General features: G+C 31.0%; 1 long non-coding RNA gene across 1 annotated transcript; it reads left to right on the forward strand.

Moving 5' to 3' along the window:
* The first annotated feature begins 1,903 nt into the window (after positions 1-1,903).
* Positions 1,904-3,257, forward strand: LOC124135410. Its single transcript, XR_007217986.1, has 3 exons — positions 1,904-2,234; positions 2,962-3,015; positions 3,192-3,257. It is a non-coding gene; the product is annotated as an uncharacterized LOC124135410 (long non-coding RNA).
* Positions 3,258-20,418: the final 17,161 nt, after the last annotated feature.

Below are 20,418 nucleotides of genomic sequence, written 5' to 3' on the forward strand. Positions count from 1 at the left end.
ATTCAATTTCATTCAATTCATACAAATTTATACTTCAGTCTCGGTGAATGACATCGACCGGACGTAGACAACATCATATTTATGCTAACTTTCGTCCAAGAGACCAGTTTGTGAAATATATCGGATGTTGTTTTCAGTAATTCCGACTGCCTTGAAGCTAGCCATTGTTATTACAAACTACCTATCGGTAGCGATTGGCTTATTCAGTTATTAACATGCTTTTCATTCAGTTAACTAAACATGGCAGTTTTCAGATTATCAAAAGTTTAGCGTTTTATAAAAAATCTCATTATTTTGATAGTAAATGTCAACAATGAGTGTTTTACAAATTGGCTCAATCAATTAAGTGAACTTCCCGCTTTTGTTTAAGCATATTGGGTCAAGAAACTCTTGAGGGTCATGTCGATGTTAGATAAAACTATGTCTTTGTGTTGAATATTAGTATTAATAATATCAATTTCTATTGGGTACGGGTAAGCTTTTTCAAGGCAAGGGCCACTGAGTAAGGGTTATTGAAACATGGGTACGGGTAAGTCAAGAGATGTTTTCCCGCCCTCTCACTAAACTGAAGAGTAATAAACAAACAAACCACGTGAAATAAGAACATACAATATATAATAAAATCAAAACAAAAATTGTCTGCGAGGTCTGTCATGAGATAACTTCAAAAGGAATGTCCACTGGACGACGAGGTCATTGTTTGCGTCAGTAACACAAATTGTACATAGATTTGAACTAATAATAAATGTCTGTGTAGGTAACACCTATACAAATATATTTTCAAAAGAGATTGAATTTCCAAAAATATCTATCAATAATCTCCATTTGTACTTCCCCGTCCTTGTGTTTACACTCCTTAATTTCTGAACATTTCCTAACAGTGTATTTATATTTCGTGTAAATATTGTTAATGAAAGTTATATACCCAAGTTGAAATAAGTTGTGCCAAATTTAAATATAAATATGTTAAAACAACACAGAAGATATATATCCACTGCCCTCCACTGGACAGACTTGCGGTGTTTTTCTTATGATTTTTTCAAATAGCTTTTCATCATTTAACTGGATTTGGGCGACAGTATAAAAAGACAATTAAGTTATTTTGTTTAAGACGTCGATAAGAATTAAGGACTGACGCGTTGATGCCCCAGAAACATTTTACTTTTTAGACTTACGGCAGAAGTTACACATATAACAACTCTTTCACCTACGTGGATTTTCGAAAATCGCGAAAATATAATGATTGTTACAATACAAATAGTGTTAACTCATATAGGAATGATTCGCTTTCGATGCAGTAGTCCCATTCCCACTTTACACTTGTGCTAAAATATCTCATGACATTATTATTATTTTTCTTACAAAATATATGTTTAAAAAATGGCAATAAATATCATATTAGAAGCAACAAATAGCATAAGAGAAAAAGAAGAAAGTTTGACATATCTTCATTAAATACAATCTACTTTGTTTGGAAACAAATTTTATAAAAAGACACACAAACTTGACTTTAATGTTCCTGGAAGAATGACCTCATATGTTTACTTTCAAACTTCGAATCTGAAAGCAAACACAGGATTTGTAACTGCCTGTACAGAAAAGGCACTTGCATGATTTATTCAATGTCAATTTCGTTTCCGTTTACCAATGCAACATTTTAATGTTCAGGCTACGATATCCGCCATTATGGATTGGTCACTTCGCTTTCAGCATGCTGTCGGCTTGTTTAAATCAGAGACTCTCAGATAGCGTATTTTAGTTGCTGTTTATCATTATATATAATAAATATATATATAAAAAAATAATATTTATGAAAACGTTGCGAGATTTTTTAATATTGATTAGAAAAATTGGTCCGGCTAGTCAAATTGGTCCTCTACACACGTCTGTAACGGCCCGTTTTGACTAGGCCCATTTTGACTAACCGATCCACAATTTTATTTCAACCCACTTTCTGCGGGCCACTTTACCAGTTGATACAAAACTGTGAGAAGTTTTTCGACGAACAAAGAAAAAAAATGGAAATTACGTGTTAATATTGTAGAATAAATTTTATTTGCGATATCAGACTCTTACAAACATACAACAATGTTGGGCCAATGATGTTCCAACATTCTAAAGTATTACCCAGCTATGAAACCATTCATGTGTCGCAAAGAGAACATTGATAGTGGGCAGCAAAACGTATTAAGAGTTACCTCCCTTGATAATGCGAAGGAGCCGTCTGGCATAAGGTAGATCTATATTTGTTTATGCTTTTTCAATAGCGCATTGTTTGATTTTAACTTGTCCTACGAAGCCTGTGAATGTTGTAAACTTATGACCAGATAGTAAAGGTCTGTTTCTTATTTAGCACGCCAGGCGTCCTCACACACTGATTAGATCAAGGCCCTTTCAGTGTCACGATGTTTGAACTGTACGAAATCTCGCTTGCAACAAGCCTTCGAGTAACGTTACCAGTGATACAGATCGTCCAATATTTAGGATATTTGCCTACCCATTGTCACAAATGTCCCATTGATTTTGCAGAAATTATACAGCAGTCTATGGGAATGTCCTATTGAAAATTCTAAACATCAGAGATTTTCCAAGAAATGTCCTATTGTCATTTTCCTCAGCTACGTAGATCTAACATAGCTTGTCTGTTCAGAGTTAATAACAATGTTTTTGTGTGACATTAGACATGTGACTGTTTACAGTTCAGTAGACATATTGTGCTGTTGACTTATTTTGTGCACGTAGGAATTTATTTTACCTTTTACCCTAACTGTGTATTTGACTGAGGTAATAGCCAAGTGTACATTTTATAAAATAGATATAAACTGGTTAGAAGTGATACATGTATATGTATCATGTATATATGTATAGTCTTTTGTAGAATTTACTTTGCTTGTATTTCATACACACTAGTGTAACGGTGGATATGTAATATATCTATATGTAGTATACTTATTTGTGCAGGGCTATTCACTGTACATCAATAAAGGAGGTTCCAGCCTGCGTCCCTGAGACAAGGTATGCATGATTAACTATGTATAGACTGTACTTTGTTTTATCTGGAAGGATTTGTCCAAATATATATGCCAAAAGTAAGTAACTATAGATCTAAATGTATTATTATTATTGTTGTTATCTTGTGCCTTTATACTGTCCATACCCATGATATTTATATCAAATTATGTATGTTTTAGGGCAGATCCGGACTATCGTGAAGTTCTCACTCTACGCCCATTGAAAATAAATCCCTTCTGACCCAACAAGTACTCCCTTATCTTTGAGACGACCAGAGTACCGCTGTTACATTTATTTTTTCAAAAAGCAGCTTTTTTTTGTAAGCCCCACTCATCATCACTGAGCACAACCTGCTGAAAATGATCTTACGCTTATTGATTCAATTGTTTTCTTCATGAAATAAATGATGTGACAATACAAAAATATACCGTCATTCAGTTTAAAAAATGTTTCTATCATTCAATATTTAACAATATAATAGCAAGTACTTTAGAAAAACCTGTAAAATGAAGTCAAAATCTGAAATTTCATTTTAGGATGGAGCAGTTTAGCCTGATTGTGTATTTTAAGGCAAGTAGCAAAAAGAAAAATAATATCCTTTATAAATCATCTCATTATTGGACTTGAGCCAATTTGGTCCACTTTTTAAAATTCAGTCAAAATTTAAAAATTCAATCTCGGTTGTTGCTGTTTTGTCTGGTGATGTGTATTTAGGCACGGATATATAAAAGAAGGAAAAATAATATCCTAATATCACCAATTAATGGGACTTTAGACAATTTGATCCAATTTCAGAAATTTGGAAAATATTTTTAAATTCAGTCCAAATTTGATAATTCAATCTGTGATGTAGCTGTTATGTCTCATGATGTGTTTTAAGGTAACGAATGAATAGGAAAAAAGGAAAAATAATATCCCTTGAAATATTCAGTTTATGGGACTTTAGCCAATTTGACCAGTTTCAGTAATTTGGAAAATATCTTTAAAATTCAGTCAAAATTTAAAAATTCAATTTGAAATGTTGCAGTTCTGTCTGATGATGTGTATTTAAGCGAGGAGTAGGTATTAAAAAAGACAAAATATCCATTGGACTCATCAATTTATGGGATTTTAGCATCACATACTTTATTTTTTTCATTTCAGCTTTCTCCATGTGAATAGAACAGATTTGTCCGCATTCAGAAGTTTCCCCACAGTAATGCAGAAAATTCATTCTGGGATGTTGTCGTTAAGTCTGGTTATGTGTATTTAGGCAAGGTATACATATAAAAGAAGAGAAAAATATATTCTTGGAACTCATCTGTTTATGGGACTTTAGCCAATTTGGTCCAATTTCAGTACTGTAAAAAAACTTGTAAAATTCAGTCAAAATTTGAAAATTCATTCTGGGATGTTGCCATTAAGTCTGGTTATGTGTATTTAGGCAAGGTATACATGTAAAAGAAGAGAAAATTATATTCTTGGAAATCATCTGTTTATGGGACTTTAGCCAATTTGGTCCAATTTCAGTACTGTGAAAAAATCTTCAAAATTTAGTCCAAATTTAAAAATTCATTCTGGGATGTTGCCATTAAGTCTGGTTATGTGTATTTAGGCAAGGTATACATGTAAAAGAAGAGAAAATTATATTCTTGGAACTCATCTGTTTATGGGACTTTAGCCAATTTGGTCCAATTTCAGTACTGTGAAAAAGTCTTCAAAATTTAGTCCAAATTTAAAAAATCATTCTGGGATGTTGCCGTTAAGTCTGGTTATGTGTATTTAGGCAAGGTATACATATAAAAGAAGAGAAAAATATATTCTTGGAAATCATCAGTTTATGGGACTTTAGCCAATTTGGTCCAATTTCACTACTGTGAAAAAATCTGTAAAATTCAGTCAAAATTTGAAAATTCATTCTGGGATGTTGCCGTTTAGTCTGGTTATGTGTATTTAGGCAAGGTATACATATAAAAGAAGAGAAAAATATATTCTTGGAAATCATCAGTTTATGGGACTTTAGCCAATTTGGTCCAATTTCAGTACTGTGAAAAAATCTTTAAAATTTAGTCCAAATTTAAAAATTCATTCTGGGATGTTGCCATTAAGTCTGGTTATGTGTATTTAGGCAAGGTATACATGTAAAAGAAGAGAAAATTATATTCTTGGAAATCATCTGTTTATGGGACTTTAGCCAATTTGGTCCAATTTCAGTACTGTGAAAAAGTCTTCAAAATTTAGTCCAAATTTAAAAAATCATTCTGGGATGTTGCCATTAAGTCTGGTTATGTGTATTTAGGCAAGGTATACATATAAAAGAAGAGAAAAATATATTCTTTGAAATCATCAGTTTATGGGACTTTAGTCAATTTGGTCCAATTTCAGCACTGTGAAAAAACTTGTAAAATTCAGTCAAAATTTGAAAATTCATTCTGGAATGTTGCCGCAAAGTCTGGTTATGTGTATTTAGGCAAGGTATACATATGAAAGAAGAGAAAAATATATTCTTGGAACTCATCTGTTTATGGGACTTTAGCCAATTTGGTCCAATTTCAGTACTGTAAAAAAACTTGTAAAATTCAGTCAAAATTTGAAAATTCATTCTGGGATGTTGCCGTTAAGTCTGGTTATGTGTATTTAGGCAAGGTATACATATAAAAGAAGAGAAAAATATATTCTTGGAAATGATCTGTTTATGGGACTTTAGCCAATTTGGTCCAATTTCAGTACTGTGAAAAAATCTTCAAAATTTAGTCCAAATTTAAAAATTCATTCTGGGATGTTGCCATTAAGTCTGGTTATGTGTATTTAGGCAAGGTATACATATAAAAGAAGAGAAAAATATATTCTTGGAAATCATCAGTTTATGGGACTTTAGTCAATTTGGTCCAATTTCAGCACTGTGAAAAAACTTGTAAAATTCAGTCAAAATTTGAAAATTCATTCTGGAATGTTGCCGCAAAGTCTGGTTATGTGTATTTAGGCAAGGTATACATATGAAAGAAGAGAAAAATATATTCTTGGAACTCATCTGTTTATGGGACTTTAGCCAATTTGGTCCAATTTCAGTACTGTAAAAAAACTTGTAAAATTCAGTCAAAATTTAAAAATTCATTCTGGGATGTTGCCGTTAAGTCTGGTTATGTGTATTTAGGCAAGGTATACATATAAAAGAAGAGAAAAAATATATTCTTGGAAATCATCAGTTTATGGGACTTTAGCCAATTTGGTCCAATTTCAGTACTTTGAAAAAACTTGTAAAATTCAGTCAAAATTTGAAAATTCATTCTGGGATGTTGCCGTTAAGTCTGGTTATGTGTATTTAGGCAAGGTATACATATAAAAGAAGAGAAAATTATATTCTTGGAAATCATCTGTTTATGGGACTTTAGCCAATTTGGTCCAATTTCAGTACTGTGAAAAAATCTTCAAAATTTAGTCCAAATTTAAAAAATCATTCTGGGATGTTGCCATTAAGTCTGGTTATGTGTATTTAGGCAAGGTATACATGTAAAAGAAGAGAAAAATATATTCTTGGAACTCATCTGTTTATGGGACTTTAGCCAATTTGGTCCAATTTCAGTACTGTGAAAAAGTCTTCAAAATTTAGTCCAAATTTAAAAAATCATTCTGGGATGTTGCCATTAAGTCTGGTTATGTGTATTTAGGCAAGGTATACATATAAAAGAAGAGAAAAAATATATTCTTGGAAATCATCAGTTTATGGGACTTTAGTCAATTTGGTCCAATTTCAGCACTGTGAAAAAACTTGTAAAATTCAGTCAAAATTTGAAAATTCATTCTGGAATGTTGCCGCAAAGTCTGGTTATGTGTATTTAGGCAAGGTATACATATGAAAGAAGAGAAAAATATATTCTTGGAACTCATCTGTTTATGGGACTTTAGCCAATTTGGTCCAATTTCAGTACTGTAAAAAAACTTGTAAAATTCAGTCAAAATTTGATAATTCATTCTGGGATGTTGCCGTTAAGTCTGGTTATGTGTATTTAGGCAAGGTATACATATAAAAGAAGAGAAAAATAAATTCTTGGAAATCATCTGTTTATGGGACTTTAGCCAATTTGGTCCAATTTCAGTACTGTGAAAAAACTTGTAAAATTCAGTCAAAATTTGAAAATGCAATCTTGGATGTTGCCATTAAGTCTGGTTATGTGTATTTAGGCAAGGTATACATATAAAAGAAGAGAAAATTATATTCTTGGAAATCATCTGTTTATGGGACTTTAGCCAATTTGGTCCAATTTCACTACTGTGAAATTTTTTTCAAAATTTAGTCCAAATTTAAAAATTCATTCTGGGATGTTGCCATTAAGTCTGGTTATGTGTATTTAGGCAAGGTATACATATAAAAGAAGAGAAAAATATATTCTTGGAAATCATCAGTTTATGGGACTTTAGTCAATTTGGTCCAATTTCAGTACTGTAAAAAAACTTGTAAAATTCAGTCAAAATTTGAAAATTCATTCTGGGATGTTGCCGTTAAGTCTGGTTATGTGTATTTAGGCAAGGTATACATATAAAAGAAGAGAAAAATATATTCTTGGAACTCATCTGTTTATGGGACTTTAGCCAATTTGGTCCAATTTCAGTACTGTAAAAAAACTTGTAAAATTCAGTCAAAATTTGAAAATTCATTCTGGGATGTTGCCGTTAAGTCTGGTTATGTGTATTTAGGCAAGGTATACATATAAAAGAAGAGAAAAATATATTCTTGGAAATCATCTGTTTATGGGACTTTAGCCAATTTGGTCCAATTTCAGTACTGTGAAAAAATCTTCAAAATTTAGTCCAAATTTAAAAATTCATTCTGGGATGTTGCCATTAAGTCTGGTTATGTGTATTTAGGCAAGGTATACATGTAAAAGAAGAGAAAATTATATTCTTGGAAATCATCTGTTTATGGGACTTTAGCCAATTTGGTCCAATTTCAGTACTGTGAAAAAGTCTTCAAAATTTAGTCCAAATTTAAAAAATAATTCTGGGATGTTGCCATTAAGTCTGGTTATGTGTATTTAGGCAAGGTATACATGTAAAAGAAGAGAAAAATATATTCTTGGAACTCATCTGTTTATGGGACTTTAGCCAATTTGGTCCAATTTCAGTACTGTGAAAAAGTCTTCAAAATTTAGTCCAAATTTAAAAAATCATTCTGGGATGTTGCCATTAAGTCTGGTTATGTGTATTTAGGCAAGGTATACATATAAAAGAAGAGAAAAAATATATTCTTGGAAATCATCAGTTTATGGGACTTTAGTCAATTTGGTCCAATTTCAGCACTGTGAAAAAACTTGTAAAATTCAGTCAAAATTTGAAAATTCATTCTGGAATGTTGCCGCAAAGTCTGGTTATGTGTATTTAGGCAAGGTATACATATGAAAGAAGAGAAAAATATATTCTTGGAACTCATCTGTTTATGGGACTTTAGCCAATTTGGTCCAATTTCAGTACTGTAAAAAAACTTGTAAAATTCAGTCAAAATTTGATAATTCATTCTGGGATGTTGCCGTTAAGTCTGGTTATGTGTATTTAGGCAAGGTATACATATAAAAGAAGAGAAAAATAAATTCTTGGAAATCATCTGTTTATGGGACTTTAGCCAATTTGGTCCAATTTCAGTACTGTGAAAAAACTTGTAAAATTCAGTCAAAATTTGAAAATGCAATCTTGGATGTTGCCATTAAGTCTGGTTATGTGTATTTAGGCAAGGTATACATATAAAAGAAGAGAAAATTATATTCTTGGAAATCATCTGTTTATGGGACTTTAGCCAATTTGGTCCAATTTCACTACTGTGAAATTTTTTTCAAAATTTAGTCCAAATTTAAAAATTCATTCTGGGATGTTGCCATTAAGTCTGGTTATGTGTATTTAGGCAAGGTATACATATAAAAGAAGAGAAAAATATATTCTTGGAAATCATCAGTTTATGGGACTTTAGTCAATTTGGTCCAATTTCAGTACTGTAAAAAAACTTGTAAAATTCAGTCAAAATTTGAAAATTCATTCTGGGATGTTGCCGTTAAGTCTGGTTATGTGTATTTAGGCAAGGTATACATATAAAAGAAGAGAAAAATATATTCTTGGAACTCATCTGTTTATGGGACTTTAGCCAATTTGGTCCAATTTCAGTACTGTAAAAAAACTTGTAAAATTCAGTCAAAATTTGAAAATTCATTCTGGGATGTTGCCGTTAAGTCTGGTTATGTGTATTTAGGCAAGGTATACATATAAAAGAAGAGAAAAATATATTCTTGGAAATCATCTGTTTATGGGACTTTAGCCAATTTGGTCCAATTTCAGTACTGTGAAAAAATCTTCAAAATTTAGTCCAAATTTAAAAATTCATTCTGGGATGTTGCCATTAAGTCTGGTTATGTGTATTTAGGCAAGGTATACATGTAAAAGAAGAGAAAATTATATTCTTGGAAATCATCTGTTTATGGGACTTTAGCCAATTTGGTCCAATTTCAGTACTGTGAAAAAGTCTTCAAAATTTAGTCCAAATTTAAAAAATAATTCTGGGATGTTGCCATTAAGTCTGGTTATGTGTATTTAGGCAAGGTATACATATAAAAGAAGAGAAAAATATATTCTTGGAAATCATCTGTTTATGGGACTTTAGCCAATTTGGTCCAATTTCACTACTGTGAAAAAACTTGTAAAATTCAGTCAAAATTTGAAAATGCAATCTTGGATGTTGCCATTAAGTCTGGTTATGTGTATTTAGGCAAGGTATACATATAAAAGAAGAGAAAATTATATTCTTGGAAATCATCTGTTTATGGGACTTTAGCCAATTTGGTCCAATTTCACTACTGTGAAAATTTTTTCAAAATTTAGTCCAAATTTAAAAATTCATTCTGGGATGTTGCCATTAAGTCTGGTTATGTGTATTTAGGCAAGGTATACATATAAAAGAAGAGAAAAATATATTCTTGGAAATCATCAGTTTATGGGACTTTAGTCAATTTGGTCCAATTTCAGTACTGTAAAAAAACTTGTAAAATTCAGTCAAAATTTGAAAATTCATTCTGGGATGTTGCCGTTAAGTCTGGTTATGTGTATTTAGGCAAGGTATACATATAAAAGAAGAGAAAAATATATTCTTGGAACTCATCTGTTTATGGGACTTTAGCCAATTTGGTCCAATTTCAGTACTGTAAAAAAACTTGTAAAATTCAGTCAAAATTTGAAAATTCATTCTGGAATGTTGCCGTTAAGTCTGGTTATGTGTATTTAGGCAAGGTATACATATAAAAGAAGAGAAAAATATATTCTTGGAAATCATCTGTTTATGGGACTTTAGCCAATTTGGTCCAATTTCAGTACTGTGAAAAAATCTTCAAAATTTAGTCCAAATTTAAAAATTCATTCTGGGATGTTGCCATTAAGTCTGGTTATGTGTATTTAGGCAAGGTATACATGTAAAAGAAGAGAAAATTATATTCTTGGAACTCATCTGTTTATGGGACTTTAGCCAATTTGGTCCAATTTCAGTACTGTGAAAAAGTCTTCAAAATTTAGTCCAAATTTAAAAAATCATTCTGGGATGTTGCCATTAAGTCTGGTTATGTGTATTTAGGCAAGGTATACATATAAAAGAAGAGAAAAATATATTCTTTGAAATCATCAGTTTATGGGACTTTAGTCAATTTGGTCCAATTTCAGCACTGTGAAAAAACTTGTAAAATTCAGTCAAAATTTAAAAATTCATTCTGGAATGTTGCCGCAAAGTCTGGTTATGTGTATTTAGGCAAGGTATACATATGAAAGAAGAGAAAAATATATTCTTGGAACTCATCTGTTTATGGGACTTTAGCCAATTTGGTCCAATTTCAGTACTGTAAAAAAACTTGTAAAATTCAGTCAAAATTTGAAAATTCATTCTGGGATGTTGCCGTTAAGTCTGGTTATGTGTATTTAGGCAAGGTATACATATAAAAGAAGAGAAAAATATATTCTTGGAAATCATCAGTTTATGGGACTTTAGTCAATTTGGTCCAATTTCAGCACTGTGAAAAAACTTGTAAAATTCAGTCAAAATTTGAAAATTCATTCTGGAATGTTGCCGCAAAGTCTGGTTATGTGTATTTAGGCAAGGTATACATATGAAAGAAGAGAAAAATATATTCTTGGAACTCATCTGTTTATGGGACTTTAGCCAATTTGGTCCAATTTCAGTACTGTAAAAAAACTTGTAAAATTCAGTCAAAATTTGAAAATTCATTCTGGGATGTTGCCGTTAAGTCTGGTTATGTGTATTTAGGCAAGGTATACATATAAAAGAAGAGAAAAATATATTCTTGGAAATCATCTGTTTATGGGACTTTAGCCAATTTGGTCCAATTTCAGTACTGTGAAAAAATCTTCAAAATTTAGTCCAAATTTAAAAATTCATTCTGGGATGTTGCCATTAAGTCTGGTTATGTGTATTTAGGCAAGGTATACATGTAAAAGAAGAGAAAATTATATTCTTGGAAATCATCTGTTTATGGGACTTTAGCCAATTTGGTCCAATTTCAGTACTGTGAAAAAGTCTTCAAAATTTAGTCCAAATTTAAAAAATAATTCTGGGATGTTGCCATTAAGTCTGGTTATGTGTATTTAGGCAAGGTATACATATAAAAGAAGAGAAAAATATATTCTTGGAAATCATCTGTTTATGGGACTTTAGCCAATTTGGTCCAATTTCACTACTGTGAAAAAACTTGTAAAATTCAGTCAAAATTTGAAAATGCAATCTTGGATGTTGCCATTAAGTCTGGTTATGTGTATTTAGGCAAGGTATACATATAAAAGAAGAGAAAATTATATTCTTGGAAATCATCTGTTTATGGGACTTTAGCCAATTTGGTCCAATTTCACTACTGTGAAAATTTTTTCAAAATTTAGTCCAAATTTAAAAATTCATTCTGGGATGTTGCCATTAAGTCTGGTTATGTGTATTTAGGCAAGGTATACATATAAAAGAAGAGAAAAATATATTCTTGGAAATCATCAGTTTATGGGACTTTAGTCAATTTGGTCCAATTTCAGTACTGTAAAAAAACTTGTAAAATTCAGTCAAAATTTGAAAATTCATTCTGGGATGTTGCCGTTAAGTCTGGTTATGTGTATTTAGGCAAGGTATACATATAAAAGAAGAGAAAAATATATTCTTGGAACTCATCTGTTTATGGGACTTTAGCCAATTTGGTCCAATTTCAGTACTGTAAAAAAACTTGTAAAATTCAGTCAAAATTTGAAAATTCATTCTGGAATGTTGCCGTTAAGTCTGGTTATGTGTATTTAGGCAAGGTATACATATAAAAGAAGAGAAAAATATATTCTTGGAAATCATCTGTTTATGGGACTTTAGCCAATTTGGTCCAATTTCAGTACTGTGAAAAAATCTTCAAAATTTAGTCCAAATTTAAAAATTCATTCTGGGATGTTGCCATTAAGTCTGGTTATGTGTATTTAGGCAAGGTATACATGTAAAAGAAGAGAAAATTATATTCTTGGAACTCATCTGTTTATGGGACTTTAGCCAATTTGGTCCAATTTCAGTACTGTGAAAAAGTCTTCAAAATTTAGTCCAAATTTAAAAAATCATTCTGGGATGTTGCCATTAAGTCTGGTTATGTGTATTTAGGCAAGGTATACATATAAAAGAAGAGAAAAATATATTCTTTGAAATCATCAGTTTATGGGACTTTAGTCAATTTGGTCCAATTTCAGCACTGTGAAAAAACTTGTAAAATTCAGTCAAAATTTAAAAATTCATTCTGGAATGTTGCCGCAAAGTCTGGTTATGTGTATTTAGGCAAGGTATACATATGAAAGAAGAGAAAAATATATTCTTGGAACTCATCTGTTTATGGGACTTTAGCCAATTTGGTCCAATTTCAGTACTGTAAAAAAACTTGTAAAATTCAGTCAAAATTTGAAAATTCATTCTGGGATGTTGCCGTTAAGTCTGGTTATGTGTATTTAGGCAAGGTATACATATAAAAGAAGAGAAAAATATATTCTTGGAAATCATCAGTTTATGGGACTTTAGTCAATTTGGTCCAATTTCAGCACTGTGAAAAAACTTGTAAAATTCAGTCAAAATTTGAAAATTCATTCTGGAATGTTGCCGCAAAGTCTGGTTATGTGTATTTAGGCAAGGTATACATATGAAAGAAGAGAAAAATATATTCTTGGAACTCATCTGTTTATGGGACTTTAGCCAATTTGGTCCAATTTCAGTACTGTAAAAAAACTTGTAAAATTCAGTCAAAATTTGAAAATTCATTCTGGGATGTTGCCGTTAAGTCTGGTTATGTGTATTTAGGCAAGGTATACATATAAAAGAAGAGAAAAATATATTCTTGGAAATGATCTGTTTATGGGACTTTAGCCAATTTGGTCCAATTTCAGTACTGTGAAAAAACTTGTAAAATTCAGTCAAAATTTGAAAATGCAATCTTGGATGTTGCCATTAAGTCTGGTTATGTGTATTTAGGCAAGGTATACATATAAAAGAAGAGAAAATTATATTCTTGGAAATCATCTGTTTATGGGACTTTAGCCAATTTGGTCCAATTTCACTACTGTGAATTTTTTTTCAAAATTTAGTCCAAATTTAAAAATTCATTCTGGGATGTTGCCATTAAGTCTGGTTATGTGTATTTAGGCAAGGTATACATATAAAAGAAGAGAAAAATATATTCTTGGAAATCATCAGTTTATGGGACTTTAGTCAATTTGGTCCAATTTCAGTACTGTAAAAAAACTTGTAAAATTCAGTCCAAATTTAAAAATTCATTCTTGGATGTTGCCGTTAAGTCTGGTTATGTGTATTTAGGCAAGGTATACATATAAAAGAAGAGAAAAATATATTCTTGGAACTCATCTGTTTATGGGACTTTAGCCAATTTGGTCCAATTTCAGTACTGTAAAAAAACTTGTAAAATTCAGTCAAAATTTGAAAATTCATTCTGGAATGTTGCCGTTAAGTCTGGTTATGTGTATTTAGGCAAGGTATACATATAAAAGAAGAGAAAAATATATTCTTGGAAATCATCTGTTTATGGGACTTTAGCCAATTTGGTCCAATTTCAGTACTGTGAAAAAATCTTCAAAATTTAGTCCAAATTTAAAAATTCATTCTGGGATGTTGCCATTAAGTCTGGTTATGTGTATTTAGGCAAGGTATACATGTAAAAGAAGAGAAAATTATATTCTTGGAAATCATCTGTTTATGGGACTTTAGCCAATTTGGTCCAATTTCAGTACTGTGAAAAAGTCTTCAAAATTTAGTCCAAATTTAAAAAATAATTCTGGGATGTTGCCATTAAGTCTGGTTATGTGTATTTAGGCAAGGTATACATATAAAAGAAGAGAAAAATATATTCTTGGAAATCATCTGTTTATGGGACTTTAGCCAATTTGGTCCAATTTCACTACTGTGAAAAAACTTGTAAAATTCAGTCAAAATTTGAAAATGCAATCTTGGATGTTGCCATTAAGTCTGGTTATGTGTATTTAGGCAAGGTATACATATAAAAGAAGAGAAAATTATATTCTTGGAAATCATCTGTTTATGGGACTTTAGCCAATTTGGTCCAATTTCACTACTGTGAAAATTTTTTCAAAATTTAGTCCAAATTTAAAAATTCATTCTGGGATGTTGCCATTAAGTCTGGTTATGTGTATTTAGGCAAGGTATACATATAAAAGAAGAGAAAAATATATTCTTGGAAATCATCAGTTTATGGGACTTTAGTCAATTTGGTCCAATTTCAGTACTGTAAAAAAACTTGTAAAATTCAGTCAAAATTTGAAAATTCATTCTGGGATGTTGCCGTTAAGTCTGGTTATGTGTATTTAGGCAAGGTATACATATAAAAGAAGAGAAAAATATATTCTTGGAACTCATCTGTTTATGGGACTTTAGCCAATTTGGTCCAATTTCAGTACTGTAAAAAAACTTGTAAAATTCAGTCAAAATTTGAAAATTCATTCTGGAATGTTGCCGTTAAGTCTGGTTATGTGTATTTAGGCAAGGTATACATATAAAAGAAGAGAAAAATATATTCTTGGAAATCATCTGTTTATGGGACTTTAGCCAATTTGGTCCAATTTCAGTACTGTGAAAAAATCTTCAAAATTTAGTCCAAATTTAAAAATTCATTCTGGGATGTTGCCATTAAGTCTGGTTATGTGTATTTAGGCAAGGTATACATGTAAAAGAAGAGAAAATTATATTCTTGGAACTCATCTGTTTATGGGACTTTAGCCAATTTGGTCCAATTTCAGTACTGTGAAAAAGTCTTCAAAATTTAGTCCAAATTTAAAAAATCATTCTGGGATGTTGCCATTAAGTCTGGTTATGTGTATTTAGGCAAGGTATACATATAAAAGAAGAGAAAAATATATTCTTTGAAATCATCAGTTTATGGGACTTTAGTCAATTTGGTCCAATTTCAGCACTGTGAAAAAACTTGTAAAATTCAGTCAAAATTTAAAAATTCATTCTGGAATGTTGCCGCAAAGTCTGGTTATGTGTATTTAGGCAAGGTATACATATGAAAGAAGAGAAAAATATATTCTTGGAACTCATCTGTTTATGGGACTTTAGCCAATTTGGTCCAATTTCAGTACTGTAAAAAAACTTGTAAAATTCAGTCAAAATTTGAAAATTCATTCTGGGATGTTGCCGTTAAGTCTGGTTATGTGTATTTAGGCAAGGTATACATATAAAAGAAGAGAAAAATATATTCTTGGAAATCATCAGTTTATGGGACTTTAGTCAATTTGGTCCAATTTCAGCACTGTGAAAAAACTTGTAAAATTCAGTCAAAATTTGAAAATTCATTCTGGAATGTTGCCGCAAAGTCTGGTTATGTGTATTTAGGCAAGGTATACATATGAAAGAAGAGAAAAATATATTCTTGGAACTCATCTGTTTATGGGACTTTAGCCAATTTGGTCCAATTTCAGTACTGTAAAAAAACTTGTAAAATTCAGTCAAAATTTGAAAATTCATTCTGGGATGTTGCCGTTAAGTCTGGTTATGTGTATTTAGGCAAGGTATACATATAAAAGAAGAGAAAAATATATTCTTGGAAATGATCTGTTTATGGGACTTTAGCCAATTTGGTCCAATTTCAGTACTGTGAAAAAACTTGTAAAATTCAGTCAAAATTTGAAAATGCAATCTTGGATGTTGCCATTAAGTCTGGTTATGTGTATTTAGGCAAGGTATACATATAAAAGAAGAGAAAATTATATTCTTGGAAATCATCTGTTTATGGGACTTTAGCCAATTTGGTCCAATTTCACTACTGTGAATTTTTTTTCAAAATTTAGTCCAAATTTAAAAATTCATTCTGGGATGTTGCCATTAAGTCTGGTTATGTGTATTTAGGCAAGGTATACATATAAAAGAAGAGAAAAATATATTCTTGGAAATCATCAGTTTATGGGACTTTAGTCAATTTGGTCCAATTTCAGTACTGTAAAAAAACTTGTAAAATTCAGTCCAAATTTAAAAATTCATTCTTGGATGTTGCCGTTAAGTCTGGTTATGTGTATTTAGGCAAGGTATACATATAAAAGAAGAGAAAAATATATTCTTGGAACTCATCTGTTTATGGGACTTTAGCCAATTTGGTCCAATTTCAGTACTGTAAAAAAACTTGTAAAATTCAGTCAAAATTTGAAAATTCATTCTGGAATGTTGCCGTTAAGTCTGGTTATGTGTATTTAGGCAAGGTATACATATAAAAGAAGAGAAAAATATATTCTTGGAAATCATCTGTTTATGGGACTTTAGCCAATTTGGTCCAATTTCAGTACTGTGAAAAAATCTTCAAAATTTAGTCCAAATTTAAAAATTCATTCTGGGATGTTGCCATTAAGTCTGGTTATGTGTATTTAGGCAAGGTATACATGTAAAAGAAGAGAAAATTATATTCTTGGAAATCATCTGTTTATGGGACTTTAGCCAATTTGGTCCAATTTCAGTACTGTGAAAAAGTCTTCAAAATTTAGTCCAAATTTAAAAAATAATTCTGGGATGTTGCCATTAAGTCTGGTTATGTGTATTTAGGCAAGGTATACATATAAAAGAAGAGAAAAATATATTCTTGGAAATCATCTGTTTATGGGACTTTAGCCAATTTGGTCCAATTTCAGTACTGTGAAAAAACTTGTAAAATTCAGTCAAAATTTGAAAATGCAATCTTGGATGTTGCCATTAAGTCTGGTTATGTGTATTTAGGCAAGGTATACATATAAAAGAAGAGAAAATTATATTCTTGGAAATCATCTGTTTATGGGACTTTAGCCAATTTGGTCCAATTTCACTACTGTGAAATTTTTTTCAAAATTTACTCCAAATTTAAAAATTCATTCTGGGATGTTGCCATTAAGTCTGGTTATGTGTATTTAGGCAAGGTATACATATAAAAGAAGAGAAAAATATATTCTTGGAAATCATCAGTTTATGGGACTTTAGCCAATTTGGTCCAATTTCAGTACTGTAAAAAAACTTGTAAAATTCAGTCAAAATTTGAAAATTCATTCTGGGATGTTGCCGTTAAGTCTGGTTATGTGTATTTAGGCAAGGTATACATATAAAAGAAGAGAAAAATATATTCTTGGAACTCATCTGTTTATGGGACTTTAGCCAATTTGGTCCAATTTCACTACTGTGAAAATTTTTTCAAAATTTAGTCCAAATTTAAAAATTCATTCTGGGATGTTGCCATTAAGTCTGGTTATGTGTATTTAGGCAAGGTATACATATAAAAGAAGAGAAAAATATATTCTTGGAAATCATCAGTTTATGGGACTTAAGTCAATTTGGTCCAATTTCAGTACTGTAAAAAAACTTGTAAAATTCAGTCAAAATTTGAAAATTCATTCTGGGATGTTGCCGTTAAGTCTGGTTATGTGTATTTAGGCAAGGTATACATATAAAAGAAGAGAAAAATATATTCTTGGAACTCATCTGTTTATGGGACTTTAGCCAATTTGGTCCAATTTCAGTACTGTGAAAAAATCTTCAAAATTTAGTCCAAATTTAAAAATTCATTCTGGGATGTTGCCATTAAGTCTGGTTATGTGTATTTAGGCAAGGTATACATGTAAAAGAAGAGAAAAATATATTCTTTGAAATCATCAGTTTATGGGACTTTAGTCAATTTGGTCCAATTTCAGCACTGTGAAAAAACTTGTAAAATTCAGTCAAAATTTGAAAATTCATTCTGGAATGTTGCCGCAAAGTCTGGTTATGTGTATTTAGGCAAGGTATACATATGAAAGAAGAGAAAAATATATTCTTGGAACTCATCTGTTTATGGGACTTTAGCCAATTTGGTCCAATTTCAGTACTGTAAAAAAACTTGTAAAATTCAGTCAAAATTTGAAAATTCATTCTGGGATGTTGCCGTTAAGTCTGGTTATGTGTATTTAGGCAAGGTATACATATAAAAGAAGAGAAAAATATATTCTTGGAAATGATCTGTTTATGGGACTTTAGCCAATTTGGTCCAATTTCAGTACTGTGAAAAAATCTTCAAAATTTAGTCCAAATTTAAAAATTCATTCTGGGATGTTGCCATTAAGTCTGGTTATGTGTACTTAGGCAAGGTATACATGTAAAAGAAGAGAAAATTATATTCTTGGAAATCATCTGTTTATGGGACTTTAGCCAATTTGGTCCAAATTTCAGTACTGTGAAAAAGTCTTCAAAATTTAGTCCAAATTTAAAAAATCATTCTGGGATGTTGCCATTAAGTCTGGTTATGTGTATTTAGGCAAGGTATACATATAAAAGAAGAGAAAAATATATTCTTGGAAATCATCAGTTTATGGGACTTTAGTCAATTTGGTCCAATTTCAGCACTGTGAAAAAACTTGTAAAATTCAGTCAAAATTTGAAAATTCATTCTGGAATGTTGCCGCAAAGTCTGGTTATGTGTATTTAGGCAAGGTATACATATGAAAGAAGAGAAAAATATATTCTTGGAACTCATCTGTTTATGGGACTTTAGCCAATTTGGTCCAATTTCAGTACTGTAAAAAAACTTGTAAAATTCAGTCAAAATTTAAAAATTCATTCTGGGATGTTGCCGTTAAGTCTGGTTATGTGTATTTAGGCAAGGTATACATATAAAAGAAGAGAAAAATATATTCTTGGAAATCATCAGTTTATGGGACTTTAGCCAATTTGGTCCAATTTCAGTACTTTGAAAAAACTTGTAAAATTCAGTCAAAATTTGAAAATTCATTCTGGGATGTTGCCGTTAAGTCTGGTTATGTGTATTTAGGCAAGGTATACATATAAAAGAAGAGAAAATTATATTCTTGGAAATCATCTGTTTATGGGACTTTAGCCAATTTGGTCCAATTTCAGTACTGTGAAAAAATCTTCAAAATTTAGTCCAAATTTAAAAATTCATTCTGGGATGTTGCCATTAAGTCTGGTTATGTGTATTTAGGCAAGGTATACATGTAAAAGAAGAGAAAAATATATTCTTGGAACTCATCTGTTTATGGGACTTTAGCCAATTTGGTCCAATTTCAGTACTGTGAAAAAGTCTTCAAAATTTAGTCCAAATTTAAAAAATCATTCTGGGATGTTGCCATTAAGTCTGGTTATGTGTATTTAGGCAAGGTATACATATAAAAGAAGAGAAAAAATATATTCTTGGAAATCATCAGTTTATGGGACTTTAGTCAATTTGGTCCAATTTCAGCACTGTGAAAAAACTTGTAAAATTCAGTCAAAATTTGAAAATTCATTCTGGAATGTTGCCGCAAAGTCTGGTTATGTGTATTTAGGCAAGGTATACATATGAAAGAAGAGAAAAATATATTCTTGGAACTCATCTGTTTATGGGACTTTAGCCAATTTGGTCCAATTTCAGTACTGTAAAAAAACTTGTAAAATTCAGTCAAAATTTGATAATTCATTCTGGGATGTTGCCGTTAAGTCTGGTTATGTGTATTTAGGCAAGGTATACATATAAAAGAAGAGAAAAATAAATTCTTGGAAATCATCTGTTTATGGGACTTTAGCCAATTTGGTCCAATTTCAGTACTGTGAAAAAACTTGTAAAATTCAGTCAAAATTTGAAAATGCAATCTTGGATGTTGCCATTAAGTCTGGTTATGTGTATTTAGGCAAGGTATACATATAAAAGAAGAGAAAATTATATTCTTGGAAATCATCTGTTTATGGGACTTTAGCCAATTTGGTCCAATTTCAGTACTGTGAAAAAACTTGTAAAATTCAGTCAAAATTTGAAAATTCATTCTGGAATGTTGCCGCAATGTCTGGTTATGTGTATTTAGGCAAGGTATACATATAAAAGAAGAGAAAAATATATTCTTGGAACTCATCTGTTTATGGGACTTTAGCCAATTTGG

Source organism: Haliotis rufescens, unplaced genomic scaffold (genome assembly GCF_023055435.1).
Source record: "Haliotis rufescens isolate VD_foot unplaced genomic scaffold, xgHalRufe1.0.p SCAF_36, whole genome shotgun sequence".
Taxonomy (NCBI): Eukaryota; Metazoa; Mollusca; class Gastropoda; order Lepetellida; family Haliotidae; genus Haliotis; species Haliotis rufescens.